We start from the raw sequence: 6,587 nt of genomic DNA, 5'->3' as shown, positions 1-6,587 counted from the left end.
TTATTATATAGCTTTTTAATAATAATTTTTTTTTACTTTTAGTTATTAATAATAAGTTAAGATAAATATATTTTAGATATAATTCTCTAGAATAATTAATCTCTTATATTATAATTTAAAGCTTTTTTACTTAATTTTCAAAACTCGGCTCTAGATATTTCTTCTAGTCTAAAAAATATTATAAGATATTATATAATATTCTAATATTATTCGAAATAGCTATTATCTAAAGAATTTAGTAAAATAGTTAAATTATTAAATAAAGTATAAGAGTTAGTATTATTATTTACTATTTTATTAGAAATTATATATAAAAAACTATAGCCTTTATTATATAACTTCCGAATATTATTATTTTTTAATATTACTAATTTGCTTCTAGATATAATAAGGCTTTAATTATTAATTTCTAGTAACTAGATACTATTATTTAAATATCTAATAAAGGGCTTAGAAATCGAATTCCTTAAAATAATATTATATAACTAAACCGGAATTACTTTCTTTAACTAAACTTTCTATTTAATAAGTACTATTCTAATAATATTAAGCTTTATTATTAATTATTTATTAATATTCTCGTTATTTTTAGTATTACTTTCTTATTATAGATATTTTAATAATTTATTAGTAATAATATACTTAACTTTAAAATTAAATAGTTAAATTTATACTAGCTAGTAAATAACTAGAGTTTTAAGAATATTTATAACCACTTTACTTAGCTATATAATAAATATATTAGTATCTAGTTTAAAGATAAAGTAAACTTTATATAGCTAGAATTATATTTTCTATAGATATTTTATTAGCTCTTAGTATTTTCTTTTAGTAATATTATATCTTTATTTAATATTATTTTAGATTTTAGACTTATATTATATAACTTTCTTTTTCTTTTTATTATTATATTAACTAAAAGTTCTGCCTTATTTATCTAGGCTAGTATTTATTACTAATATAATTATTCCCTAATTTTCTAATAAATTATAATATAACTTATAAAGTATTAAAATAGTAATAAGCTTTTCTTAAAGAATTTATATAGCTTGCTTTTATTTATTATTCTAGTTCTATATTATATCTTTTCTTATTAAGTAGTAAATGAATTTAGTAATAATTATAAAACCTTTAATTTAAATATAATAATAAATAATAATTCTAATAAATGCCTTACTTTTAGTTATATTTTATAATACTTTTATTTTAAGATCTTAGTAATTTCTGAGCTTAAAAAACTTCTTTTAAGTACTTTATAAATAAAGCTAATAATAACTATATTATTATAATAGAACTATAATTTTTCTCTAATACTAGCTCTAGCTTATTTAATTTTATTTAAGGTTATATTTAGGTTTTAAAGATATTTAAATATAAAATACCGAATTTCAGGTAAAATAAGCTACTTATTATAGTTTATATAAGGTTCCTTAACTCTAATATTATTAATAAATAATATAATAATTTTGGGAAATAGATTTTCTAGAATAATTATAATAACTTATATAAACTATATAATAAAATTAGTAATTCCCTAAAATAATATAGTTATTCTTAATAGCCCTAGAAGTATTATAAATATAATTAAACCTCTATTATAAGTATTTAATATAAGTTAATTATATCCGGAAAAGAAATTAATTAAAGAAATATAAATATATCTAGTAAATTTCTCCGAGATTTTATTAGTAAATAGAAATAAGTTAGTATTTTATAAGATTACTAAATTTATTTTTATAGTAGTATTAATTACTTTATAAGTTCTAGTAATCTTTTTTATAACTAAGAATTATAAATTTTAGTAAAATTTATTATATTTCTTAAGAACTTTATAATCTAGATATTCTAATAGTATTTTTATTATTATTAGTACTAAAGCTTTAGGATATAAGAAATTCTTTTCTTATTAGGCTTTATATTTAATAGTTTTAATTAAAATAAGTAGGCTAATATTCTTATAAACTTTTCTTATTTCTTTTTAATTAAATATAATTATATTTTCTTAATTAATTATTAATTCTTGAAATATAGCTAGTTCTTTTTTCTAGAGCCAGTTACTAATATCTAATTATTTAAGGCATTCCGAAATAAGTTATAAATCTCTTAGAATAGCTAATATTCTTAGTAAAAAGTAATTCTTATATTTCCTAGTATATTTTTATAAGTATTCTCTAGCTTTAGATCTCTTAAATTAATCCGGATATTTACTAGTCGAATTTTCTTATTCTTTATTTTATATATTTCTGTAATTAGAAATAAACTATAGTTATTATCTTTTTCTTTAAAAGCTATAGCTATTTTCTTTAGTTTTCTTTTTATCTAATTTCCGGAATTTATAATTTTTTTATTTAGCTTTTTCCTAGTTAAATATAAAAATTACCTTTTTATCTAATATTTTAATATATTTTCTTTAAGCTTTTATATATTCCAGAATTCTTTCTAGTTTTAGGTTTTATATTTCTTAGTTTTAGAAATATATTTCTTTATTATTAGGAAATACTATTCTATTTGTTTTTTTAGAAATATCTTTATTTAATATTCTTTTTATTTCTTTTTCTATTAAATCCGGAATTACTTTTAATAATATTTTAATTAGAGCCTTTTCTACTTTAGTTTCTCTAAAAATATTATTAATTTCTTAAACTTCTAAATCCAAAATAAAAAAATCTATAAGAAATCCCGGTATTTTTCTATTTTCCCTAATATTATTACTAGTTATAATACCAGGCTTTATTTTTTCTTTTTACTTTTAATTTCCTGCTTTATATTACTTAATTTCTTAATTCTAGAAGCTTAATATTCTTAAACTATTATTTTCTTTTATTTCCCGGTATTTTTTAAAAATAAAATAATTATAATAATATAAGTATTCTAGTTATTTTTAGAATTAATAAATCTTTTATTTTATAAATTATTACTTTTATATATAATATTTATTTTTATCTTTATTAAGAATAATTAATTAAGCAGGATCCTTAGAGCTTTTTTAACTAGAAAAAATATATCTTTATATTCTACTTTATTTATAACCTTAGCTCTAAGCTTTATTATTTTTATAAATCCAAATTCTGCTCTAGTAATAATAAATATTTAATAATTTATAGTATTATATATTATTTTACTAATATTTCTAGAGATCTTTTTAGGGAAAATATTAATTTTAGCCCTAGTATTAATTATTTCTTTATATTTAATATTTCTTTAAGGTTCTTAAAATATAAATTAGAGGCATAGAAATTATATAATATATTTATAAGCTAGTAATATTCAAATATTAATATTATTACTTTTAAATTAAATAATTTTATTAGTATTAGATACTTAAACTAATATTTCTAATTCCTTAAATATTCTATTTATTATATAAGCTATAATTACTAATTCCGCAGATTTTCTAGTATATCTAATTATATTTAATATAATAGTATTTCCTATTTATAAGATAATAAAATAGGAAATATTATTTTTAATTTATTAGTTCTAAAATATAATAGTTAGATCTAGTATTTTTAAGATATTAATAAGTATTCTTATTTCTTTCTAAGTTTTTAGAAATAAAATAATTACTTTTTTTAATAATCTTATTAGAATATTATTAACTTTAGAAATCCTATATTTATTATAATTAAGAATATACTAGATTCCTAATTTATTTTATTTATTTTCGGAAATATTAATATTTATATTCTTAGCTAGGTTATTTCCTTATTAATTACTTTTTAAAATAGTATTTTTCTAGTCTTTTATATAGGATAGCTTTTCTTCTATTTTAGCTTATTTTTAGAAAACCTTTTTAGCTATTTCTATTTCTTTTTCTTTTCTTTTTAATAAGGAACTTATTATAGTATTAATAAAAATATTATTTATAATTAAATCTTAGTATTATTTATTAATTTTAGAACCTAAAGTATTAGTAATTTTAATATAATTTCCTCTAAGGCAAAGTAGCTATTTAGATTCTCTAGATATAACTTACTTACTTTTATATATAGATTCCGGTTAGCTAGTTTTCTTTTTTCTTTCTTGCCTAGTAAACTAGATATTTCTTATTAATTTCTAGATATTTTTGAGTTAAGTATTTAAATTATAGTTAAATTCTTCTTCTCGGATTTAGGAAATAATTTAGTTAAACTACTAGTACTTATTAGTAAGGAAAAAGAAAATACTTTCTTATCTAGACTTAAATAGTCCTTTATATTATCTTTTATTAAATTAGTAAATATATTTATAATTTATAAGCTCTTTTATTAGTAAGTAATAGAACTAAGAAATATAAATATATTCTAGATTAATATTAATATTCTTATTTTTACTATAATATCTATAATAAATTCATTCTCTCGGTTTTAGATCTATATTATAGGCTATATTAACTTAAATAGTATTTTCTAATTATACTTGAGACTAACTTTCTCTAGAATATAATTATCTAGATTCTTTATTTATTTTAGCTTAATTATTATAGCTATTATAGTATTCTTTATATTCTTTACTATAACTTCTAGTATATTTTTCCTAAAAACCCGAATTATACTTACTAGGCTATTAATACTATTATACTTATTATAATTAGCTAGGCTATATAAGTAGGCTATAAATATTTTTCCGAATTATAATAATAGCTATATTAAGTTATTTTTATAAGTTCTCTTAAGTTATAGTAATAATAAATAGTTTTTCTAGACTTCTTATTAGCTAATTAATATTATTTCTCTTAGGTTTATTACTTTTAGTAAGTTTTATATAATTAGCTATAAGCTAGATTTTTTTCTTACTTATATTTATAGTAGCTTTAGGAAGTATAATAGAAGAAACTAGTAAGAAATAATTATTTTCTGGTTTAGGAACTATATTATAAACTATTATATTTAAGTATTCTTATCTAAATCTAAATATATCTGAATTATTAGTAATATTAAAATAGTATTTCTTTTTTTTTTATTAATAGAATATTACTATTTTCTTATATATCTTATTATATTTATAAATAGAAATATTTATAGGCTCGAAGTTTATATTCTTAAAAATATAATTCCTTACTAGAATAAATAATTTTCTTATAAATTCTTAATATTAAGTAATTTTATTTATTTATTTCTTTTTTAGTAATTTCTTTAATACTTTATTAAATATATTAATATAAGACTTAGAAGAGATTTCTCTATTTTAGGCTTATATAATAATCTAATTAAGAAAATTATAACTAATTTTAAATATTTCCTAGTTATATTCTCGGAATTCCTTTAATAAGGCCTTAAAAAACTTGGTTTCCTAATAATCTCCTGAATTATTAATATAGTATTCTAGTATAGCCTTAATCTAATTCTTATAAATAAGAGAAATATAATAAATAATTCTCTTTCTTTTAGTATTATTAGAAATATAATAGTTCTTATATATATTTATATATTATTTTAAGAATATAAAAATATTACTTTCCTAAAACTATAATACTTTAGAAGTTTCTATAAATAGTAGATTTAAACCTAATACTAGTATATATTTATTCTTAGCTATATTAATCTTAATAATTTCTTTTATAGCTAATTATAAAGTTTCTATATCTAAGACTTCTATTAATAAGGTTTCTAAAAAGCTAACTTCTTATTTAAATATATCTTTTAATTTAGAAACTAAAATTAGAAAGAAACTAGTTAATAATAATAAATATAATTAAGGTTTAAGTTTTAGTATTAGTAATAATAAAATAATAGCTTTTCTAATCTTATTTCTATTACTTATATTTTCTTTTCTATTTTTTTAGTTTAGTATTTATAGTATTTTCTCTTAATTTTACTAAACTAGATATATTTATTAATATTATTAAAAGTAATAATAAATATAATTTTACTAATTTTACTAATTTTTCTAACTTTTCTGAATTCTCTTTTATTTTTCTATTTAGTATTTATTTCTTTTTCTAGAAACTTTTCTAGTTTATTTATATAATTTCTTATTTATAATTTCTTTTTAATTCTTATTTCTAATTTCTATTTACTATTTTATTTAAAATTAAGGATATTTCCTCTTTTAGATATCTTTTCCGGATTTAGAAATAAGCTTTTTTATTAAAACTAATACTACCTTTATTCCGGTCTTTACTATAACTAAAAATAATATATAAATTAATAATATAACTTTATTTCCGAGTACTAAAGTCTATTTCTAACTAAGATCTAACTTATATTATTTTAATATAATATTTCTTATTTTATTTTCTTTATTTCTTTTTCTTTTATAATTAGCCTCTATTTCTATTACTTTTATATACTATATTAGTAATTATATCTTATAGCTAACTTATATCTAAGTTACTAAATATATTAGAAATTAATATAAAATACTAAGATTAATACTTATATATTTTTAATATTTTAGCCTTAGGCTTAAGATATTATAATAGCCCTTTTCTTTCCTAATTTACTAAGCTAATAATTTGCTTTATAAATATTTCTCAGAACTTTATAAAAGTATTACCTTAATTATAAAGTTTCTATTTTCCCTATATTACTTACTATAAAATATATAAGAGAAAAACTATAATAAGACAAAAACCTATATAAAGTATACTAGATTATAAAACGTAA

This window comes from Hyaloscypha bicolor, assembly GCF_002865645.1.
Source record: "Hyaloscypha bicolor E unplaced genomic scaffold K444scaffold_55, whole genome shotgun sequence".
Lineage (NCBI taxonomy): Eukaryota > Fungi > Ascomycota > Leotiomycetes > Helotiales > Hyaloscyphaceae > Hyaloscypha > Hyaloscypha bicolor.
This window is presented reverse-complemented; position numbering follows the sequence as displayed.